Here is a 26,829-nt window from a genome sequence, read left to right on the forward strand (position 1 = left end):
TTGAATTTGATACTGCTTGTTGAAAAATAAAAGCAAAACATATGTTTTTAAGAAGACTTCAAACTTACATGTGTTACTTTAGTCTCTCAAGTTTATACATAGCATCATGTTATGCTGACTATGTAAGACATTTGCCATAAAGTTAAATGATCCTTTAACTCATTCACACATTCAACAATCATTTTACTAAAGACTTTCTATATTCCAGGAATTTTATTAAGCAATTTAAGACAAATAAACAACAGGACAGAAAAAGAATCTCTCATGGATAAAACTGCAAGCTAGGGAACAAGACAAACACGTAAATCAGTATATCATGATGAAAGTCAGTTATTTCATAAGTATGAAAAATAATACATTTTTAGCCATATAGAGAGAATTTAGAATAGAGAAATTAGAGTAAGTTTAATTGATAGATGACATTTGAACAAGGTTTAAAGAATGATAGAAACTGGTCAGGTAAAACAGTGATGGGATATTTTATGAGGGAAAAATAAGCCTAAAAAGAAGACAGAACCACAAGTCAGACTAGTGGGTTAGAGAGTAGTTAGATCAATGAACATTCTCAACCACACTGGGAATCAGAAGAGTGAAGTAGAAGGTATATAAGAGAGTGACAGGTGAAAATGTGAGATGGAAATTTACAATCATGAAAGTTGTATGTCCACTCAAGGAGTTTCGATTTTGTGTTGTGGTCAACAGGGTTCCAAGAGAGCTTTCAAAGCCAAGAAGTGCCCTGATCATTCCTTACTGGAAACTTTTTGCATTGAGAATTCAGGGAACAGAACTGAACAACTTGCATAAAGAGCAGTCATCAGATGTTGCTCCCTCCATTAAATGAGGACTAGAAAAATGGCACCCATCCAAGCATGGAAGCGGCAAGTGAAGGAACCCGGGTACTGAAGAGGCACAAAGTTGATACTGGAGGTCAGGATAGCGAGGATCCAGGAAATCTTATTAGTTTTCAAGAGTCAGGAAATGAAATGACTGAAGACAACTTCCACCGAGTATCTTAGTTGCCAGCAACCCCAAGGCAGGGAATTTTCAGTCAGTAGTCTGGAGGCTTATATGCTGGAGGCGGGCAAAGTCTCACACCTGATCCACAAAAGACAGGGTGCACCACTGCTAGTAGAGCAAAAGTCATTTCTGCTTGTCTTCCACCCTCCAATCGTAGTCTTCATTTGTGGAGATGTCAAAATCCATGTAGATAATCTTTCTAGCACTCTGAGCTTTCTGTTTTTCACCTCAACTCCAACTGTCTTTTCCTTCATCCGCTCTAACTTACCCAATAGTACTACTGTTGTTGCTGTCATCATTAATAAATGTATCATCTCCCTGGGTCTCTATTTCAGGAGTTCTACTCTCTGTCTACCTCTTGCCTTCAGAGTTCACTGGCTCTAAAATCCCCATTCTATATATTAGTCAATTGCATTTGTACCCCATCATATTTTTGTCCTTTCCCACACTACCCTCACATCCTCATTTGCCTCCTTACTCAACTTAGATTGAAAAGTTCTATCCATATTTATATCTGTACCCTCAATGCTTACTTTTCTCTCCTTCCACCACACCTCCCCAGCAGACTGTCAACCCTCATTACAACCAGCCCTTGACTAACTCTCTACTAATGGTCAGTTCAAAATGGCTATAGAAAAGCACACAAACATTTGGTCTGTCTTTAAGAATTCTCAAATAGGCCCCCTCAGGGACACTCAGAAACCTACTATATTTCTCTGTTGATTTATTCTCCCACTCTCTCAGATAAATATTTTCCATCTTGCCTCACTCTTAAGATCTAGCACTCCTTGTCTCTGTGTCTATCTCACAGAGTAAACACACCTGTGAAATTAGAAGTCACTAGAAAGTTTTCTTGTTTTCACACCATCAGCTGCTGTCTGGGTGCCATCGGTTGCCATATTGTCTGCCTGCCTCCTGTTGAAATGGATGAACTGTCCTGGCTCCCACATAGAGTAAAACCCCTCATGTTGCTCTCCAGGCAACATCCTATTTTGCCTTCTCTAGTTCTTTCCTGCAATATTCCCTTTTCCCTCTTAAATCATCAAATTTTACCTCCTATTGGATTGATGCCCCTGTCACATTGGCATGTTGTTATTTAGCACACTGTTATTTAGGACATTAAAATACACTCTTTGATCCCCATGACTCAATCCAATTATTGTCCTGTTTATTGCACCTCTTTTAAGATAAATCACTTGTAAAGATGTTGTCCACTACCCCTATCTTTGATTTCTCATCTATCATTCTCTCTGCAAACCACTCCGAACAGGCTTCCACTCCCACAATTATTGTCAAAATCACCAATGATATTTTTTCTTTGTTACCTATTTTGGTGCTCATTTTTTCAGTCTGTGGAATCCTATGTGTCTCCAGAACATTGATCTCAGTTATCATTTTTCCTTCCAGAATTGTTTTCCTCTCTTAGTTTCCAGGATACAACAGCATTCTTGTATTTTTTTCCTATCTTAGCTTTCTCTCAAAATGTTCCCTATTCCCTCTTCCTCACCTTTAGGTGTTGGTATTTCCAAGGACCCCATCCCTATGTTCTCTTCCCTTCTCCCTCCACATTCTCCCTAGGTTAGTGTTTTATTCTGTTTTGTTTCGTATTGAGGCCTAAAATCAAAGAGTCATGAAATCAATTTAACGGATCATGACCAGACGTTGCTTGTAATGAAATAAAGTAAGAATTGCATTGAAAATGTCAGTGAACATCACACATAGTAAGTGCATGAGGAAGAGTTATTTTTCAACTGGACTAGGACAGCTCTCTTCTTATCTCTGAGGGTGCCTGACATCTGGTACTAACTCTTGAACAAGATCAGGATGAGTTTTAAGGACTAGTAATATATACTGTGCTATTTAGGGGTGAAAAGTTCCCCAAAAGTACCCAGGACAAGCTTATTTACATTATCTACCAGCATATAACTTGATAGCTTACACTTGGCTTAACTACTTATATGCTCTGTCTTGGGAATGTGACCAGTGGGGTAGAAGAGATGCCTGGGAATGGAAAGTATTTCCTGGGCTTCCCTAAAACAAAGATTCCATGTGCACGTCTTGGTGATTCATAAGCTGAAGACGAAACAATTGTGCGCAGCTTAGAAAGGACGCTGGGGAGCTATGGCTAGAAATCTCTTAGGTCACCAGTATTTGCCCATGGATCCTTTCTCTGACTGCACTGCATTTTTTAACTTTATTGAAGCTTTAATAAGAATTCAACCTGTGAAGTCTTGTGAGTCCTTTCAAATATTCAATTTGTATAATTAGTACAAGCAATTTTGTGAAAATTTTATTTCAGCTTTTATTTATGAATATGGGTTAAGACATAAAATGCTCTTTATGGTGGATTTTAAAAAAGCTTGACAGGCATTGCCTGAGGTCATTTTATCAACTCCCATGATTTTAAACACCATTTGTATGCAGTAACTCCCACATTTATATCTCTAATTGCTTCTCTACATTCAAGATTTGCAATAATACACTGAACACTTGACATGATATACAATAGGCATCTAAACTACAACACGCCCTAAGTAAACTTTTGATTTCCTCCATCATTTTTCGCTTTCTGCCAATTTCCCCTATACCGTGACATCACTATTTATTCAATTACTTAGGAATTAAAAAAAGGAAAGCTAAGAGTCGCCTTTGTCTCTTTTCTTTACTTACTCTGCCACATTTGTCAGCAAATTGGTTAGAATTTGGTTCAAAATATATCTCAAATCTAACAGTTGTCTCCATTAACCCTGATACTGCACTTGACCAGTTAAGCATCACCTGCTACGTAGGCTACTGGAGTCTCCCTACCTCCATGTTTTTCAGCTCTGTCACATGCTCTGGTTTGCTGCCTGGATTCCCGTTTTAACTATGGCACTCATTTTCCCAAGCTACTGGGAACATTGCCATTTGATGGCTTATAGCTGTGTTCCTCTTTTAGCACTCTCTTTAGCCAAAGATAGGTGCCTTATCTCCAAACTGTCTGATTTGAGAGTGCAAAGGTGCAAACACCATTTCTTTACTTTGGGACAACTGATGAGGGCCAGACGCCAAACTCCATGTGGGACTGTCTGAGGCCTTTGCTGCAATGGAATCAGTTTAAATTCTCCCTCTGCCCAATCCAGATTCTCTTATGTTTGTCTCCAAAGAACCAAACCTAAGACATCCTTTTAGAGCCATTTATCCAATGTTTAGACTAGCTTTCCATTAAAATCCAATCAACTCACTTCTTTGTTTAAATAACCAATGTTTTTCTACTACCCTGACAAAAAGGTACTTGGGTACTTTTAAGGTACTTTTAAGACCCTGCTCAATTATGACTCAGATGATCTCTCACTCATTTTTTTTTTTTTTCAAATTCCTTTTTCATTCAATCTATTCAAAATGTTCTGGCCACTTTATTTTTCATCCAGCAAAACTCCTTTCTGTGTTAGGGATGTTGCACCAGCTGCCCCCTTCTGGCTGGAATATGTTTAGCCCTGATGGTCAAGTGTTTAGATCCACCCCGTCATTTGACAGCTCAGCTTCGATGAAACCTAGCCCCTGAGGGAGAGTCCTTCTCTGACTCCTACACAGAAGCACCATCCCATTTCTTTTCTATAACATTCTACTGTAATTTTCTACAGAGAACTCATCTTTAGGGTATTTTTCTACCTCTCTTGTTTATTGATTCATGAAAATATATATGCATGTATACATATATTTACTTATTTTTATGCCTTTCCCAAATGGAATGGAAAATGTTTGAAAGTAGACACTTCATCAATTGTCTTTACTCTTATATCTCAAGTTCACAGAGCAGGACTAAAATCTTAATAGTCCAGTAATAACTATTGTTAGTTAATAACAAACTCCATATGAGTTGTTTGTGACATATAGTGATACAAAATTCCTTCTTGGCTTGATTAAAACTGATATCTGTATCACCACAGTTGGATTCCTTAATAATATGTCTTCAGCTGGACTTCCTGGAAGCCAACCTATTGAGGGAGATTTCTGCAGGATTAATTTATTAGTTCCCAGGAAAATTTAGTACAGGAGAAAGAAAATAGAACAGAAGGAGAGGCAGCCAAGCAAGGAAATAATATAATCTGAAGTCCCTGAGAGGGCACCCATGATTCAGTCACACAAGAGAACCTTAGAGATAGTGCAGGTCACACCTTGGAATTGTCCTAATAGCAGGAAGGGGCCTGGAGCATGAGTACTCCCTCACCTCTCAGGCTTTAGTTATCATCTGCCACTTGCGACATAAATTCCTGCTCACTTCTACACAACACACAAACACAGTAGGTGCTGGCAGGCTGATAGCCCTTCAACTCAGAGAAACAGGCACAGACTCAAGTCAGTGAAGGGACGCCCTTGGCCAAAGGCTTTGAGATGATATGGGTGGGACTACACTGTAACAGCATCTGCTATCATGGGGTTTTTTAATAGATGATTAAAAAGACATAAAGAACCAGTTTTTTCTTAACTAAATTTACAAATTCAATTCAAAGCCTATCAAAAACTATAGTGTGGAACTAATACAGATATAAACAGTTTTAAAAAAGTAACAGAATGCTGATAAACACGGTCCTGCTATATATGGCAATTTTATTCCTGTTAAAGATGGCCATTAATCAGTGGGAGGGAAAGGTTTCTTTAGCAACTGTAGTTGCAAACAATGCATAGCCATATGGAACAAAGCTAAACTTGATCTCCAATATACCACATGATTTATTTCAGGCTAGAGTAAAGATAAAATATTACAATACAATGATAACACTGATGCACTAGTAGGAAGTGTAGGTGAACAGTCACCTGAGATGGTTGTGCCTTGACTACACATACCACGGAAACTAGAAACCACATATATTGGAAATTTGGCCACATTAAGCCATAAATAATCTACATAAAATTAAAATCAAAGCAAAAGCAATGACAATGACAACAAATTAAGGTAGTTGAAGGCATTGCATTGAGAACTTTAAAGACCCATTAACCCAACGCAAAAACTATTAGTATGTATTTTATAGTACTTTATCTTCCCTACTTCATGAAAAAAATAAGATGGTGAGTCAACATTTCACATAATTCATTTTGTTCCCTCTCAGATTTCAAAAGACACTGTCAGGGAGGAAGAGATTTTTTTTCTCTGTGCTAGGTTCTTTCAGTTGATCTAAGAATAAAATTAACATGAGGCAGATTAACAGAGAATCTAAAATAAAAGTTTAATAACATGTGTACATGGGAGAGACTCAAGAAAACTGAGTAACTCTACAAAATGGCTTAAACCCTCAACTTAAATGCCAAAAGGAAAAAGAGGATATTAGAGATAGTGATTTGGTACCTCAAAGGGAGGGAGAAAATTCACATAAAGATGTAAAAGCAAATATTTGGTAAACAAATACTTGCTGGGCTATTTAGAGACAATGGGACACAGAGTAGAATTTCAATAGACTTTGCTAGGCCCTCCCTGTCTACACACCTAATTCTTACTATAGTTTTCAGTGTTGATAGTTCCCTTCTTGAAAGAGGTTCTCTATCTACATTCTTCTCAGTAGTTGAGGGGAGGTTAGAGTGTCTTCCTGAGAAGAAAGTTCCTTTCTGGGCCTTGAATCCACATGCCAAAAAGATATTTTGGGGTGGCAAGTTTTGTGTCCCTATAACAACAAATTCAGTTTTCATTGGTGTTCCTTATTAAAAGGAAGGGAAATCCCATGGCCTGTTCAAAAGATGTTACAAATGACATTTATATCCCTTCCCAGAGAATTCTCCCCCTCCATACTTTTCTATTTTCTAGACTTTACATGAATATATAAGCATATGCACATTTAAATTTATGCACATACATATGCATTACTGCAAATTAAAAATTTAGAATACCACAGAGGAATAGTTAAAGGCAATGAGGAAGGGTTGATTAAAAAGGAGGGGCCTGTGGGGAAAAAATACAATTATATGCAAATATCTGAAGGTTAGAAATGTTGAAAAGGCAACGGTCTTGCACTTGTCATAGAAAAAAGAATTGTGCTGATAGATAATCAATGACATGGAAGTGAAACTTTCTTGAATATGTTTAAATATTTTCTTTAAATATCTTTCCCTTAAAAGGTGAAGTCATTCCTTTTTGTTATATCATCTATCTCCTTTTTATTTTACTTCTATTGTCAGAACAATATTACTAAAAGATTAAAAGTATATTAACATTTACACAGGAATAGCTCATTTTTCTTAGGTCCACTATAATCACATTACTTGTGTTAATAAAGGATTTTCAGTTTTCTGAAATTTATACCTAAATATATTTTCCTTACTACATCTGTGTCAGATTTGCACTGGACCAGTTAGTAAATTCCAAGTAATTATTAAATTCTGGTCACAATATCTTTTTCAAAGTCACATACATAGAAAGAAATCTCAACAAGTGTGCAGTAAATATGCTAAATAAAATCTGAGAAGATCCCACCAGTTTAGAAATAGATAGTATTTCAATCTCATGACTTCTGATACTTTTGCTGATACCAAATCTCTTCATTTGTAAACAAAACAGGCAACAAAATTGGGTATATAACAAGGTAAAACAAAACACTGAAGGAAAAATAAAAGTAAACTTTATTAACATAAAAAGAATATGTTCATATTACAAAATAATGCTAACCAGAAAATAAAGAGATAAATAATAATTCTACATGTAGTTTTAAATCTGTAAGAAATGTTTTAAAAAAGGGAAAAATTAAAAGGGAAGCTATATTAACCAGAAAGTAAGATACAAAATAAAACTGTAACATTTGAACCAGTTCAGTATTAGCCAAAATCCATCATCTTCATCACTCACTCGTACAGTATTTAGGGATTACTTGTCTTCTAACTAGGGACGATATTACAGAAGAAAACAGAGGTAAAACTTTCTTCATGAAGCTTCTTTTCAGTGATGGAATGTTTACCTGTCAGAGTTACGTTATAATAAACCAGTCAATCTTTACTGAGTGCCTCTTATGTAAAAAGAACTATATCATCTCTCTTCAACTTCCAAAAAACAGCATCGTATGTGATTGACTCTAAATGTGCATTTGTCAACAGCTATCATCTCTGGAAAGGTGGAGTTACTATTCTTTGTGACAGCGAACACTACAAGATGATTATGGTGGAAGGAGATTAGAAATGTAGTCTTAGAAATGAAAAATTTGGAATTACCTTTAGCTATATAAATGGTGCTGTTGAGTACCCATTTAAATACAGAATATACATTTCAAAGAGACCTGTATATTTAGAAGTTATCAGAAATATAAGTGCTATTTGAAACCCCAAGACCACATGAGATCATCAAGGAACTATAAGTCAACACAGAAAGGGAAGGATTAAAGGCTAAAATATATTCCACTGCAATAATAAGAGACATGATCTTTGGGGTTATAATGAGAATCAAGGAAGAAAGACTCAAAAGGGAAGTCAACTGAGAAGGAGAAAAGCAAGGAGCATATGGAATCTTGAAAACCATATGAAGAAAATGTTTTAATGATGGTGGAGGGATCAGTTGTGCCAAATATGGCTGATAGGACAGGTAAGATAAGCAGGAAGAATTAAATAAATTTAGAAAGATGAAAGTCATTGATGATCTTGCAAGAGCAGTTATCTAGGGAGTAAAGGGTGTGTATACCTATCTGGAGTAATTCAAGAGTAAATGGGGGAGAAGAATTAGACAGTGAACCTAGATAATTCTTTCAAAAATTCACTGTGAAAGGGAAAGGAGACTTGAGACTATAATTTGAGGAGTAAATGAGTCATGTGAAATGTTTTTAGGTGAATGAAATAATAACATGTTTTATGTTCAAGAAAACGATCTAGTGAAGAATGAATGCACGACACTGAGGTAGAGAGAAGGTCGCATTTTCTGTTACACAACTTAGTACTGTGTAGTTCATCTACTATTATTAAATTCACCTCTCACATAAAAGCTGCAATTTCCTCAAAATCAAAAGTCACATTTATGTGTAACGTTTTTACTACATGTGAAAATGCTGACAAATATAACAGAGCATGATATCAAGGAGCATAAGCAAGAACACATACCAAATTAATAAAAGCAAGATACAGTGTATTCAATGCTATTTCCAGATGGAAAACCATTCTTTTCTGTACAGTGTGCTCCATGTTTTTTAGACATTTTACAGGGTTCATATAGGTCCTATATTGATTTATACTGAAAAGAAGTTCACTAGTATAATCAAAATGAATGTAAAAACCATGATAGGAAAAATTTAAGTTATGGTAGGGACCTATTTCAGGAAAAGGGAAATGGAATAAAGAGATTTTTAGAAATGTGATGGGCATGAAGATGAATGTAGTTTTTGTTTTTTGTGGCTTTTTTTTTTTTGACAAGAAGAGGTGTTGATACAGGAGAAAGGTCAGGAAACAAAGCTTTGATGAAAACTTTTTAAAGAGGATAAAAAGCTTTTTGCCTTATGACTAGATCAGAAGAAGATGTTTAAAGCCAAAAGAGGTGGGGAAATTGAAGTCAAAGAAAAGAGTGAAAAAGTTAAGGATTGCAGCAGCAACCTGGGATTTATTTCAGGGGACGTGCTAAGAGTGGAAAGACTAGGGAGGCATTCAGAGTCTGAACTGTATTATATATGGTTATATTCTGTGATTACTAAGAAGCTACAAGATATATTTCTCCCAATATATGTTTGCGTGAAACTCAAATTTTCTCAGAAAAAAAAATATTACAGAATTACTAAAAATGATCAACTTCTATTGAAAAGTTCATTGTGGTCAAAGTAACGTATAATCAACATTGTTAAGCATACACGTAAAGGAGGTAATAATAGTTATATTTTTAAATAAAATCTGTAAATTGAATATAATGAATAAAGAGGCATTTTGTGGTAAATTAAATGTTAGAAGTATTCTTGGCTAGAAATAAATGGATGAAAACAGCACATGACTCACAAGATGTTATTGTCTGATATTAAGGATTTACTTAGGTCATTACTTACACCGCATTTGTAATATTAAAACAATATATAGCCAGAATAATTTCCTTCCTGAACCATCCAGCAACCAATACAAGAATAAACAAAAACAAAAACAAAAACAAAAACAGACCCCTTAGTCTTAATTGTTGTCATTCTTCTCTCTAGTCAATCAATGTACTATTACAATAGCCAAGACATGGAAACAGCCTAAATGTCCATCAACAGATGACTAGATAAAGACGATGTGGTATATTTATACAATGGAATACTATTCAGCCATAAAAACTGACAACATAACACCATGTGCAGCAATATGGATGTTCCTGGAGAATGTCATTCTAAGTGAAGTAAGACAGAAAGAGAACAAAAAAATACCATATGGGATCACTCATATGTGGAATCTAAAAAAATAAAAAAAACCACAAAACAGAAACAGACTCATAGACATAGAATACAAACTTGTGGAAGCCAAGGGGGTGGGAGGTGGGAAGGGATAGACTGGGATTTCAAAATGTAGAATAGATAAACAAGATTATACTGTATAGCACAGGGAAATACATACAAGGTCTTATGGTAGTTCACAGAGAAAAAAAATGTGACAATGAATATATGTATGTTCATGTATAACTGAAAAATTGTGCTCTATACTGGAATTTGACACAACATTGTAAAATGATTATAAATTAATAAAAAATGTTTTTAAAAAAGCCAAAAAATGTACTGTTACTTAACACTTACTCTGTATTCATCAGAAAAAAGAATATTTTAAGAAATGCAGATAATTTTTCTTCGAACATCTTATCATCCTGTTGGTTATGGACTAAAGTTACAGCAGATAGTTTCCAGTGGTTTAGAGGAAGATTTTACCACTGTTGGTAAGACTGGTTTAGGAAGGTGAATGGAAGAATTGGGAATGGAAGTATGGACTGAATTTGTGGATGAGGAAAAAAGATGGGAGAAGGAGAAAGTATTTGGACTTCTTAAGTGTTGAGAATGAATAAGGTATTTTGGAAAAATATTATTGATTTGAATGAATGAAAAGTGAGGTTTGTGGGATGAGAAAGCAGGTGAAAGGGGGGTAATTTTAGGCCATATTTGAAATTTCTTGAATTCTAGGTTTTATACTATAATGTCACTGACTGCATTATCACCTTGGCTGTTAGCATTTACTATTACTCCATCTTTAAGTCATTTATACAATAGAACTTATCTCAACTTCAACTTATCTTTATTGCTCAGCAATCCATTCTGTTAAATATTCCATTCTTACCTCTAAATCCCCAAATTTGGACCTCTCTCCAAATCCCCAAATCATCAAATCTTTCTTTACATTTATGCAGCCAAAGTCGCTCCTTCTTCATATTTAGTTAATTATTTGCTCTCATTTTCCTTTAGCTCGGAAACAAACTGAGAGTTTACCACATGTACATGCACACACACTCACACACATAATATCCATGTAGTCGTTACTGAAACTTTTTGTTACTTTGATTAATATTTATCTTTCTACTTGACTTCTAGTATTTGGGTCTCTAACATATAATTCTGCTCTGTCTTGTGTATTTATAGTGAAACTATAATTAATATATAGTAAAGCCATTACCAAATTTTGATTTCAGAATAATTGTGCAATATTAGAGGTTAAGTGTAAATTAAGTCGAATTTTGTTTGCAACCCTGGACAAAATTTGTAATTTCATATACTGGGCCATACCCCTACCTGCAGCCTCTCCTCACTACACACACACACACACACAGAGCCCTGTGCTTGGCATTGCTTACATATTTCAAGGAAAAGCTAAGCTATTCTAAATAAATTTTGTTTGATTTAATAGTGAACTTCAGCAACTTTTATTTGGAAGCAAATATAATCATCATTAAGCAACAGTAACAGAAAGTAATTCAAGACTTATATAATCCATACATATTTCTAATCCTGGCTCTCAGAAATGCATAAACTAACCAATATTAAGGGGAAAAAAAGATTTAAGAAGTACTTCATGTAAGTCAGAAAGAGTAAGGAAAATACAGTGTGCTATCACTTATATGTGGAATCTAAAAAAAAAAACTGGACACAAATGAACTTATCTACAAAACAGAAACAGACTCACAGACATAGAAAACAAACTTATGGTTACCAGTGGGTAAAGGGTGTAGGAAGGGATAAATTGGGAATTCAAAATTTGCACCTCTTGGGGAGTGATGGAAATGTTAGCTATCTGGATTGTGGTGGTGGTTTGATTGGTGTATACATGTATCAAAATTCATCAAACTGTGTATCTGAATATGTGAAGTTTACCGTACAGGAATCACACCCTAATAAAGGTGTTAAAAAAAAGAAAAGAAATTCATTCCAGGGAAAACTTTGTAAACAAACATATATTAGGGAACAGTGATACATGTTTGAATATAGGAACATATTACTGTGACCTTATTTTTATTCATTTATCTGTTAATATTATTTGTTTCCTAAGCCTAGGCATTCTACAGTTTGTAATACAGAATACCGGCACAAACAAAATTGCTGTAAAGGAAGGTAGTTCAAGGAGCAACACAGTTTGTAAATGCTTTGGGAACATTCACTATCCAAGTACTCTCCACTTTAGTGATATACTAGCCAATGAAGCCAAGAGTACATCAATCCATAACTTTAATTAGAATGCAGATGCATGAGTATGCATCTGAGAAACACTCGGAGTCTGGAGGAAAATAAACTAACAAGCATTGCAATGAAAAAATAAAGAAGCAGCAAAAAATTAATAAATCTTATGGATAACAAGGGAGGTGACCAAAAACTGCATAGCCTGCATGAAGAGACACAAGAGAGTATGTTGAAAGGGACGGCCCAGATGAATACAAACACTGAACTCAGAAAGGAATTATTTGTCTATAGTCATCAGGCAATTTTAGTGAGTGAGCTAAACTTGAATATAAGGAAAAGAGATGGGTTGAGAGTTGAAATGACGTTAAGCAGAAATATGAAATGTTATTTGATAGAATAAAAGTAAAAATATGATTAATAAAATGATACTACATTTAAGCCATTCTTCAACTCACTTGAAGATGAAAAGACATGCTTAATTGCAGATGGATGGCGTTTATATGACTTCTATTGGCCAGACAGGCAAAAGGACCTGTTTCTAAGGCACAGAACAGTTCTTAAGCCACTGTGCAATACTTCTTATTTCAAAATACTTTTTATATAAAAAAAAAAACTTCTTATGTAAAAGTAAAAAAATTGGCTATAAAGCCTGAGCAATGGTCCATCAGTTATATAGGTGTATGAACACAAGAGACAGAAGACTGTAAGTATTAATTTTAAATAAAAAACCTATCACAAAGGCTTGAAGTGGTTCAATAAATAAATATCTAAAATAATACCTTTTACCGAGAATTAAAGCCCAAAGAACTTGGACTCATTTCAGCCAAAGAAAAGTGCTTGAAATAGATTACCTACAATTAGAAATCAACATTTTTGTTCCTTGATTTTATCACATATTCATATTAAGCCTATTTTTTCTTTATACATGAAAGATTTTCGTGTGTATGTATTTTAGTATTGTCAGTATTCATTGTATTTTATCTAATCCTGACGTTTTTACATGTTACTAAAATTTTTATTTTATCAATTCTGTTCTAAGAATTTAAGATAAAACTGGTATGTGCTTAACAATGCTCTGTAACTGTCTATATTGTGAAGGATTTTGCTTTGTTTATTGATATTTAAAATAAGGATGCCTTTTCCTAATCTAGTTATATTATTTCAGAGTCAGTAAAATAAGAGAATATCATTAACATACTAAAAATCATATTGGTAATGGACTTGTAAAATAAATCACCAAATTGATTAAGTTATCCTCAGAGGAAAATCCATAGCTTTAAATGTTAACACTAATAAAGACAACTAGAAAATACATTAAATACACAATTCAATATGCTTGTAAAAGAATGAAATGATGAATGACATAAGTAAAAGAAAAATGCATACAATAAAAAATAGTATAACTCATAAAAAGTTACTTATTTAAAAAATAAATATTTATACAATGAAAGCTATGAAGGTTGGGAGGGGAAATTTACAGACACAAAATAGAGGAGTCTAAATGCAAAATGGTCATAGAAACAAAGGGAATTAAAAGATCATGTGAGATGTTGAAAAATGGTTATGTAAATAAATGTATTAATTTGAAATAATCTAAAAAGTAAATAAAACAATCAGGTAAAATGATCGATTTTCTTAGAAAATACGTATCTCTAGTAGAAACACAACAGCTAAACCAACACATTTACACTGTGATAATTATTGTCTGATTCCAGTTTTTTATGTGTGACTGCTGACAGCTCTTAAGTATCATACCCCCTCCCGCCTCCACTTTCCCCTTCTGTTCTACATCTGGGTATTAGGATAAGAAAGCTTGGGGGCTCCCTCTGCATGTCAGATGGTTCAAACTATGCAAGCCCCTGCCTGCATGAAAGAGAACCTTCATCCAGTTCCACCTCCTAATCACAGTGAAAACTCAATACAGTCTTCTCTCTTTTTTCTCTCTCAAATCACATTTAGACTTCTTAGTGAGTCACTCTGCTCTCTCCAGAAAATCTCATTACATTAGTAATAAACCAGTAATAACCTTTTTATACCATTTTAGTGTGTTTGGGATCCTAAGTCTGGACTTCTGAACCATACTTTGGGTGGGAGGTTAATCTAATTTCTGTAGGTGACTACAACATACACACATGCACACATACACACACAATACCTACAAGCATTTGAATGGTATATATCATATAGATCCAAAATTAGAATCTTTCAAAATGGAGAGACAGCAAGGAATTATTGTTAACAACAGTAACAAAAATGTATGCTTACAATTGCCACCACTATTAGTCGTTGGCTAGAGGTATCCACCAGTTCATTTAGTAAAGAATAATTTATAAATTCTTAAATAATTTTTATTATATTCTATGAGTGGGAAAAATATTAACTGTGACAAATTTAAGAAGCAATTAAGAAAAATACATATATTAAACAGAAAACTGTATATAAAACGCTTGGATTCATACTAGTAAGTACAAGGTAAAAAAAAAAAAACTGACAAAGCAGAAAGAGACAGTTACACGTCACATCGTTTAGGAGAAGTCATAAACTACTCCTAAAACTTCAGAAGGTTCAAAATCTGAAAAACAACAAAAAAAAGTGAACTACTGTGGACTGAATATTTGTGTCCCCTCAAAATTTATATATTGAAGCTAAATCCCCAATGTTAGCATTCAGTTTTACAAGGCAGGGATTAAATGGAGAAGTCAATAATTAAGATAAAAATCTGGAGGTTATTGTCCTATGGAGAGTTTTTAAATTCATAAGACTGGATGTAATCATAAAGGGATTTGTATAAAAGAAGTCCAATTATTGAGCTTTGGGAAGTAATGAGAAGCAAGCAAAGCTAACTATGAAGGTTAATAAACTAAGAAGGGAACCCAATGTTGACTACAATGTCCTGACCATCAGGTGGAGTATCATCAAAAAGAGGAAGGATGAACTACATCATTTGGTACCACAACAGCAAGACTGATGAAGACTTTGAATTGATAATTGTATCTAGTAATGTGAGTTTATTGATGGTCTTAACAGATTATATTCTAATGGACTAGAAATCATAAAATTGATTAGACAAAAATAATAGTATAATTGAGCCTTGAACAACAGGGGATTTAATCTGAGTATAATTTATAATCACCCTCCATGTTGGCAGTTTCTCTGCATCTGAGAATTCAACAAACCACAAACAATGTAGTACTGTAATATTTACTATTGAAAAATATCAGTGTATAAGTGGACCTGTGCAGTTCAAACCCATGTTGTTCAAGGGTCAACTGTGTTGGAGAAGTTACATTTCAATAAGTTTTACTGATATTGGGAACTTAATGGAATGACAAAGGGAGAAGGCATAAAATGTAAGAGTCACTTTTTTTTTTAAAATGGTAGATATTGTGCATATGTTGAGCCATCCTTGTATTCTAGGGATAAATACCACTGGATCATGGTGTATGATCCATGTAATATGTTGCTGAATTCTGTTTATTGACATTTGGTTGAGGATTTCTACATCTATATTCATCAGAGATATTTGTCTATAATTTTATTTTCTTGTAGTGTTCTTTTATGGCCTTGATATCAGGGTGATACTGACCTTGCTAACAACAAAATGATTGAAAAGAAAATAAAGAAAGCCATCCCAATCACAACAGCAGCAAACAATAAAATTCTAAGAAATAAATCTAACTAACAGTGTGAAAGATCTGTACAATGAAAACTACAGACTTTGATTAAAAAAAAATTGAAGAAGATATTAACAAATAGAGATATATCCCACGTTCATGGATGCGAAGAATTAGTATCATTAAAATATCCACATACCCACAGCATTCTATAGAGTTACTGCATCCCCATTAAAATCCAATGGCATTTTTCACAGGAATTAAAAAAAAACTGTTATAAAATTTGTATGGAACCACAAAAGACCCCAAATAGTCAAAGTATTTCTGAGAAAGAAGAATATAGCCAAAGGTATCACACTTTTTGAATTCAAATCATACTATAAAAATATAGTAATTAACACAGTATGATACTGGTATAATACTATAGAAAAATGGAACAAATAGAGAGCCAGGAAATAAACCCTTGCATATAAATTCGACTGATATTTGACTAGTGAGCCAAGAATACTCAATGGGAAAATGATAGTCTCTTCAATAAATGGTGATAGGAAAATTGGACAACTATATGCAGGAAAATGAAATTGGACCCCTATCTTACACCCCTCACAAAAGTCAACTCAAAATACATTAAAGTCTTAAACATAAAAACTGAAATAATCCTAGGGAAAAAAATAAGGGAAAAGCTTCTGGACATTGGTCTTAGCAATGATTTTTTTTTTTTTAATTTGACATCAAAAGCACAAGTAACAAAAGCAAAAATAAGCAAGTGGAACTACATCAAACCAAAAGTCTTTGAACAGCAGAGGAAACCATCAGCAAAATAAAAAAAACAACATATGGAATGCGAGAAAATATTTACAAATCAAATATCAGACAAGGGGTTAATATCTAAAATATATAAAGAATTTATAGAACTCAGTGACAACAAGAGCAAAAAGTACAATCCAATTAAAAAGTGGGCAGAGAATCTTAGTTCACTTAGTTTTCTGTTATTTTGTTGGACAAGATCATGAAAGTTTTTCACAACTTAATCATGTCATTTGTATTGGTCTCTTTGCTTTGAAATTTACATTTACATTTACATAAATGGTTATATTCCATTTCTCTTAAGGACCCTTGTTATTCACTCTGCAAAAATATTGGCAAACAACACTTTAATGAAATCACAGAAGTCTGCATTTTGTTTCTTGGCCTTAAGTGCACTTTGGACCTACTTGCCTTCTAAGAAGAAATTATTAGGTAATTAATTCTATTTTTTACAGAATTCTCAACCAAATTACTTTCACTTGCTTAATTACTTTAAAAGACTCCTCACTGCCTACAAAATATGACCCACATTACTCAAAATTATTTAATATTTTTTAAAATATGACAAAAACCACTTTTATAGCTGTATATATTGCTTCTGTTTCCAGCACAATCATCATACACCATAATCATTCTACATCACTTATAGTTCTGTATTTACATCATATCCTGTTGTAGTTCTATGACACTGATCATGTGATTATTACTTCCTGAAATTTACTTTTCCTCTTCTCCATCTAAATGTACTGTATTTACTAATTGTGGAAAGATTTCCTCAAAGACTGCAATAATGCCTTTTCTACATCATTATTTCTTGCTCTTCCCATATAGAATCATTTAAATAGATCATTTATTTTGTTGCATTTTCAGACAGTTTTTCCAGGCTGCCTCTCAAAAGTTTTAAGTAAAATGGAAGGCTACTCTTATTGCAGAGAGGAAAAAAGAATAAAGAAAAAAAAATAATTACAATGTGTTTCTATTTATTTGTTTATTTATTTGTATTAAGTTGATTTACAATATTGTACTAGTTTCATGTGTACAACATAGTACATTCGGAGGCAAGAAAAATACAATAAAGAAAATTAAATATATCAGTATTTCCAAGACTATGAAGTTGCTCAACTGCTCTTATCATATCAGATTTTGAAACTCATAAAGTCCCACAGGATATGGGTAGCTTTGATCATGTAATTGCATTAAAAGTGTTGCTTTTCAAAATCAAAGAGTCACATTTTAAGATAAAATATTTACTTTCTAAAATAGTCTAACATGTAAGATACATTTTTAGGTTCTTATGGATGTAAAGACAACTTTTAAATGCACATTTTAGCAATGTTAATGTCATGTCATAAATCGTATTATGAGCTTTAGTTTTTGTCATTCATGCAGCCAAATTTTATTCAATGAACCGAAGAAATATTTTGGCCTTCTATTTATATGCTATATGTGTTAAAGAAGAGCATGTGGAAAATATAGTCAATGGGCTCTACAGTTACTCATTACCTTCTCACTCACCTTAATGTCACTGAGTATATAAATTTACTGGATCAACTTTTGTCTGAAAGGGACCCATAAGAATCAGTGAATACCTTTCTCATTAAAAAAATGTGCTAAACTGATTCATAAGTAATAAACGTAAACTTCAAAATCTATCTTTCTAGTATTGATGACTTCCTATTCATCCATCTAAAATTCTAAACATACTTTTATGTCAAAACTAAGTGTTAATTGATTGTCTGGGCATGACTGTGCTGCTGTGGATATCAGAATTCAGTAGCTGTCTATGCAAAGCAAATTTATAACAGCCTCTTTAATTCAAGATATTGGCATCATAGAGGAAGAAACAGATGTGTACAAACATTTCACACATAATAAAGCCAGTGCTATCACCGAGTGAAAAACAGAAAAACATAGAGAAATAAGGTCCTTATTTATATAGGAGGAATCTAGAAAATACTTAATGGAGATAATGGTATTAAGCTTAGCCCTTGAGGTCTGGTTAATATTTCAATAGGTAGAAGCAGAGTATTGATTGAGGAATTCTTCACAAGGGGAACAGAAAAAGGAAAAGCAGAGAGGGAGGTCAAGTGAATGTTATCCTTTGCATATGATGAGCTGTCTGGTACATAAATGTGAATTTACAGGTGTTCTTAAGAGCAGTATTTCCTTGCATGGTATAAATTATTCAGAAATTTCTTTAAAATGTCTGTTTTTTTAAGTTACAAATTAAGAGAGTTCTCCCTTATGCTTTAGCAATTACCTATAAATCATATTAATCTATTATTCTAGCACATTTTATCTGACTCTTAAAGAAACCATACAACCTAGTTAATCAATTTTCATTATTCCATTTAAATTGAATTTATAAATATAATATTTTAAAATTTGTATATCCTTCACTTGTCTGACTATTGATATCTTCCCACATACTCAAGGGTTAGATTTATAAACATAGTGGTCCTTGATAGTCTTAAAGATGGTGAAAATATCAAATGCTGAAGTTTGAACTTATGTTAATAGCTCTTATTTATTTGTTTAATTAAACTTTTACTTGGGATAACAAGTATGTTAGCCAATGGTGAAACTTCTTAAAGATTAGAAATACACATAAAACCCCCCAAAAACATAGATTATTTTCTTAATATTTTGTTTTGAAAGAGCTGATCTTTATATTTAATTCTAAATATTATTAGCTTTATTGCCCTCTTTGAAGTTGTTCACCCAAACATTTAACTAATAATGTCACAGCTAGCTGAACTTTCATAGTAACCAGAGAAAGCCACTTGTCCCCACTCTACAGTCTCACCCAAACCAAACATAGATTTTTGGCCATTAGTGGTGATACATTGTGATCTCCATTTACTTCCATTCCCTATAAAGGGAATTCTGTAACTTACAGAAGTTGCTCATAAAGCTCATATTCTTAGGTACATATTATATAATTATTTAAGTCTTCTCTAATGAAGAAATTCTGAAAACCCTCTTTAGATATTTAAATGACTTGATGTCTAAAACTAAAATTTCTTTGTTTTTTCATATCTATCTGTGTATAGTTCATAATTTCTAACATCACAATGTCTAATAAATGCATTGTGACTTATTTAGTGTAACACATCTTGAGAAAAGATGACAATCACATTGTGAGCCCTTAATAAACTGGTAGAAATAAGACTAGTGGAGTACAGGCAATTTTTCTAGGAACTCTGACAATCAATGGGAAGGGTGATTATATCATGGTAATTATATCATAAGGATAACAGATTAAATAAAATATATATTCAGGTTTTCAAATATTCATGAATGTATATTGGTAATCGTGGCTAATACTGAATAGAGGAACATGAAAATAAATGCATAATTTGTGACAAAAATAAAAGAATAAAGAATGATAATTGACCATTAGCAGAGTGAGGTTTGGACAAGAATGACTTCATGACATAGTAGGTATGTGATACACCTAGGGCAAAAATATAAGTAGGACAACTAGTTCTGAGGAAATAAAAGGAAAACGTAGGCATATGTAATGAACAGTAAGTGATAAAACATGGGTGAAATATTGGGAAGCCAATATTTGGAAATTTCTCTGGGTTTCCATACCAATACTTATGTTATTCACTGCTCTCCTCCTTTGTTGTAAAAAGCCTATATTTTATTCAATGTCTATCATAAGTTTTTTGCCTTGTTTTCTAATGTATTCACGAAGTTTAATACTTTCTCTATAGAAATATAGGCATTTCCTTTTTTTCCTTTCCAATCTTTTAACTTTACCAAAGTACTATGAATATGACTGGTGCTTTATATACATATTGTTATAATGTTCATTACACAGCAATAGGAACCAATTTTCTACTAATCTCAAATTTCCTTAAATAATGGCATTTTTCTCCATTAAAGTATTATTTACATTAAGAATAATTCATAGCTAAAACATTAAATGCATTCTTAAAAGGATTATAGGAATCTTTCAAAATTAAAGAGACTTGAACACATCTAAGGAATTTGTCATTCTACACCAAGATAATTATTTTAATATTTTTGAGCTTTATATGAAAATTAAAGTGTAATCGGGGGAGAAGTTAGAATTTAATTAGATTTATTTCAGTGATTTAGATCTACTAATATTTTATGCTGTTGATGAACAGAAATTAGCTTGACTAAACTGAATATCCTGAAAAAAATTGTTTGAACATTTAGTTCCTTTCCACATTAGCAGATGACAATTAGTGACACTGGTTAAGGTTTCAAAAAATGAAAGTAATGTTAAATATGTATGAAGAATTTGATCTATTCTACAAAATCTTGTACAAGAATTTTTGAGCTAATTGTAAAAATGCCTGGGATGATTCAGTTAGAGTAATTACATATGTCAAATAGATCTGCAATATTCCAGGCATATGATCATTTAAAGTTACTTTCATTTTGATAAATTGGAACTTAATACAGCCATAACTCAGTGATAATGAGGCTTCAGTTTTAGGCTTTTAGCAAATATCACAATAAAGCAAGTCACATGAATTGTTTTGGTTTCTCAGTGCTTATTAAAGTTATGTTTACATTATACCATAGTCTATTAAGTATGCAATTAGATTATATCTAAAAAATAGAGTACATACATTAATTATAAATATTTTATTGTTAAAATTGCTGACCATCATTTGAGCTTTCAGCAATCCTAATCTTCTTGCTGGTAGAGGGTCTTGCATTGATGTTGAAGGCTGCTGACTGGTAATGGTGGTTGCTGAAGTTTGGAGTATGTGTCACAATTTTTAAAGATTAGATAATAAAGTTTGTAGCACTGAGTGATGCTTCTTGTTCTCTTGAAATTTCCAACACATCTTCAGATACATCCTCCACTCAAGACTTGGACCTCCTCAAAGTCATCTTGTGAAGGTTGGAATCAACTTCTTCCAAACTCCTGTTAATGTTGATATTTTGACCTCTTCCTATGAATCACAAATATTCTTAATGACATCTTGAATGGTGAATTATTTTCAGAAGATTGTCAATTTACTTTGCCTTGATCCATCAGATGAATCACTATTGATGGCAGCAATTGCCTTACAATATATATTTCCTAAAGAGTGACACTTGAAAGTCAGAATGTCTCCTTGATCCACCGGTTACATAATGGATGTTGTGTTAGCAGATATAAGAACATTTATTTCTTTGTACATATCCACAGAGCTCCTGGGTGACCAGGTACATTGTCAATGAACAGCAATATTTTGACAGGAATCTTATTGTCTGAGCAGTTCTCAAAAACGGGCTTAAGATACTCCATACACAATGTTGTTAACAGGTGTGCTGTCATCCAGTCTTTGTTGTTTCAATTATAGAGCACAGCAGAGCAGATTTAGCATAATTCTGAAGGATCCTAGAATTTCTAGAATGGTTAATGAGTGCTGGCTCCAACTTAAAGTCACCAACTGCATTATCCTCTAGCAAGAGAGTCAGCCTGTCCATTGAAGCTTTGAAACCAAGCACTGGCTTCTCTGTAGCTATATGGCATCTTCTTACAACACAAGGCTGTTAATCCACAGTGTAAATCTGTTGTTTAGCCATATTCATTAATTATCTTTATTATAGCACCTGGTTAATTTGCTGCAGCTTCTACACCAGCATTAGCTGCTTCACCTTGCACTTTTATATTATGGAGAAGGCTTCTTTCCTTAAACCTCATGAAGTAATTTCTGCTATTTCAAATTTTTCTTCTGAAGCTTCCTAAACTCTCTGAGCCTTTGCTAACTAAAATTGGCACTTGCCACCTGCCTCTACAAGAATTGGATCATGTTGGCACTTGCCATTTAACTTTGCTTGGATTAAATCATGAGCCGCTGCAGCCACTGACCTCCAACACACCCTGAAAGGAGTTCAGGATGAAGACCAGGAACGATGCCCTCTGTGCCCTGGGAAAACTGGCTGAACAGGCCTTCAGACAGTTAGATATTTTTAGAAGATTTTATGACCCCAATTCTTGCATCTCCTCATATCTGGAAAACTACTAAAATAATTACCGGTGACATCTGCTCCCCATGACTAGCAGCATACCTCTGCCAGATGTGTGCTTGACTGCACGTGCCCCTTCACTGAAATCATATATAATACTGAGTTTCCTCTGCCTCTTCGGAACAGTTTCTCAGAGCTTTCTGGGATGCTGTTTCCTGGGCTATAGTCCTCATTTTGCCCCAAGGAAAGCTTAATCCACAATTCTCATGTTGTGTGATTTTATTTCAGTTGACACCTTCATAGAATTGAAGAGAATTAGGGCCTCATTCTGGATTAATTTTTGGCCTAAGGGAATATTGTGGCTGGTTGTTTTCAGACCACTGAAATTTTCTCCATATTAGCATAAGTGTATTTTGTTTTCTTATTATCTATTTGTTCACTGGAGGAGCACTTTGAATTTCCTTCAAGAGCTTTTCCTTTGCATTCACAGCTTGGCTGTTTAGCACAAGAGGCCTAGCTTTAGACTTAACATCAGCTTTTGACATGCCTTTCTAAGCTTAATCATTTATAGCTTTTGATTTAAAGTGAGAGACATGTGACTCTTCTTTTCACTTGAACCCTTAGAGGCCATTATAGGGTTATTAATTGGTTTAATTGTAATATTGGCGTGTTGTAGGGAATAGGGAGGCCCGAGGTGGGGGAGAGAGTAGGGAAAATGGTCAGTTGGTGGAGCAACCAGAACACACACAACATTTATACGTTAAGTTTGCCGTCTTACATTGGCGTGGTTTGTAGCACCCCAGAACAATTGCAATAGTAACATCCAAAATCACTGATCACAGATCACCATGACAAATACAATAATAATGAAAACATTTGAAAAACTGTGAGAATTGCCAAAATGTGAAGAGACAGGAAGTGAGCAAATGAAGTTGGACAAATGGCACCAACAGACTTGCTCAACACAGGGTTGCCCCAAACCTTCAATTTGTAAAAAGCACAATATCTGTGAAGTGCAATAAAACAAAGCTCAATAAAATGAAGTATGCCTGCAGAATATAAGTGAACTACATTAAGTGATAAAAATCCAATTGATCACATATAAATGTATCATATAAGTTAAATCAAACTAATGAATAAAAGGTGATGTGAAGGAAATGTAAATAAATAAATTATGCATAAAGTCTGCATGAGGCTGTTGTAAAGGAAATATATTTATTCAAAATGACATTTGTAAGCTACATGAGTTAAATGAGGGAAATGAAATACAGGAATTGTTCCAAAAATGCTAGGTGCAAATCTCTATGGAGGATGTGAAAGTTATATTCATGTCTCTGTGTTATTCTTTCCCTTTCTCTCCATAATGTGTTCTGAAATATGTCACTGTTTTACCAAGAATTGCATTTTGCTCATTTTTTACTCATCAAAGAAGAAACATTTGTGAATTTGCAGTAATACTGTTTCTAATTTCAAACAGTTCTTTATTTCTTAAATTTTTAAGCCACTAATCAGTGAAGATTTCATTTTCTTCAGGTATATAGGAAAAGCTTTTATAGGTTTTATAATGTTACTGGCAATCCTTTCAATGTGGTAATGTAAAGCTAAATGTATCCCTTTTCAGCTATTGAAAACATTAATATAATTTCCTGTTAATGTTAACAGGTGGGGAGAAGAATTAGCATATTTGCTAATTATACTCTGTATGCAATTTTATTGTCAAGCACCATGTCTTTATCTTTTAAATTTTCAATGAGAAACTTACACTCCTCCAGTAACATTTTCAGCTGCAGAAGCGTGTTTGAAATTCCAGATATATCTGAATTTCTGAATCTTCCCTTTCATGGTACGTATGAAGACTAATTAATATATTCTTATGCTTCTACTCATATGAAAGGCATGTGATAGGTTAGCTTCCTTTATGTTTAGGCGTTGTTAATAACAGTGCATTCTTTGCTACAAACCTAGAATTATTAATCTCTTGTTTACCGGTAGCTTCATTTCCCATCAGTCTGAATTACACATGCTGATAACTGTAACTGAGAGGAGCTTCCTCAGATTATCTCTACATATCAGTTAGCAACAGCTTACTTTCAGCTCAAAATGGTCACACATGGGGTCGGCAACATAATCAGCAGGGTCTAATGCTAAGTGAAAACATGAGGTCCTTTGTTCATAAATTATTATTATTAATGCCCAAATCAATTGAGCCCTCGCTCTTTAAACTGAGATTCTCCTCGACCAAACTTTACTCAGGCTCCTCAAGTCTAGCCCTTGTTCTTGCTGGGACCACATAGTCCAGTTGCATTGTGCTCCTGCAGGTCAGTTGACCACGAATCTCCACCCTTAGTATCTGGGAGTGTCTAACCCTCACAGACCTCTAATAATTAACATTTACCAATATCTTTTTAAAAAATTAATATCTATATATATATCTGATTAAGAATAGTCACTTTCATTACTAACAAAGTAACATTTCAATTTTTAGGATTTTCATATCGATACAATCCCAATGTAGAGTAAAATTTTTCAGAACACATGTGCCAAGTTTAGGTGAAGAAAACATGATTATTTTATTATTAGAGAAATAGGAAATTTTCAATCACTCAAAATTCACTATGCCCTGAGTCTTTTACTTATATTAGCCCTGTAATATTTCTTTTCTTATTTTATTATTGGGAAAAATTAAGTTAAGAAATGTTGACTAACCTAGCCAGTATTATATGGTTAATAAATAATAGAACTAGGATTCAAATCAGGTATAAATAACACCAAAATCTATGCTAGGTTATGTGTTTTTTGTGTCACTTTGTTTGCTTGTTGTTTTTACCTACCATGAGGTTTCTTTGAAGGGATGTGGGGATAATTATACAAATAATAATTAAAGAATTATAAGCCTTAAGATAATTCCCATGGTGGCTACATAAGATGCCCATTTTAAATAATTATTTAGAAGCAATGTATATATGGTTGATTATCAGGCTCAAAACATATACCAGTATCTTAATAACTCACCATGGGTCTTTATGTCTTCTTGGGATTGCATTAAAGGAGTTCTATTTTTTAATAATTTTATCTGCTTTATTTTCTTTTCATCAATAAATATCTCCTAGTGTGTAGGCATTGTGAACCTATTATATTTTTTTTCTTGCCATAAAAATGTTCATTATGGAGATCCATACTTGCTGAATAACATGAAATGCATTACAGTCTTAAGCAAATATTCCATAACTGATAAAATAGTTATTTGACTAAATTATTCACAGTAAATTGAATACATGAGATCTCAAATAGTACCCTAATTCTGCTTTCTCATGTTACCCAAATTAAATGAATGAAAAGCAAAATAAATTTTTGATTTAAGGAAATTTGTATATCTGATCATCAGATCAAATGAGAAGTAAGTCAATCATAACTAGTAAACTGAAGAAAAAAAAAAGTGGAATCTGGAAATAAGACAGAGCCAAAATCCAGGTTCAAATTATAAATGAAGTTCAGTTTTGTTTAAAAACAATTATTCACTAATGACATAGTTAACCTATGTAATAAGCTATTGATTCATTGATACTTTATAAGGTAAGAATTCAAGATCATAAAATCAGTCATTTATAATTTCAAATATCTAAACTGTTGAGTATTGAAATGGTTGGCTCATTGATCATGTAATTTTGAAATCTTGCGTAGGTAATCATTTAGAAAAATGTGTTGGGTGTGTATTCTATTTTAAAGTACTTTTAAGCAATGAGATTAAGAGGATGAAGTGATAGGACACTTTAAGAACAGGATGGAAATGGACACAGCTAAGGCTGTGTCATGTAAAGTCCAATAGAGTGTCCATGTTGAATTAGACTGAGGAAGATGTGCAAGCAAGGGCTATACCACAAAGTGTTTCA

The sequence above is a fragment of the Camelus dromedarius genome, chromosome 20 (genome assembly GCF_036321535.1).
Source record: "Camelus dromedarius isolate mCamDro1 chromosome 20, mCamDro1.pat, whole genome shotgun sequence".
Taxonomy (NCBI): Eukaryota; Metazoa; Chordata; class Mammalia; order Artiodactyla; family Camelidae; genus Camelus; species Camelus dromedarius.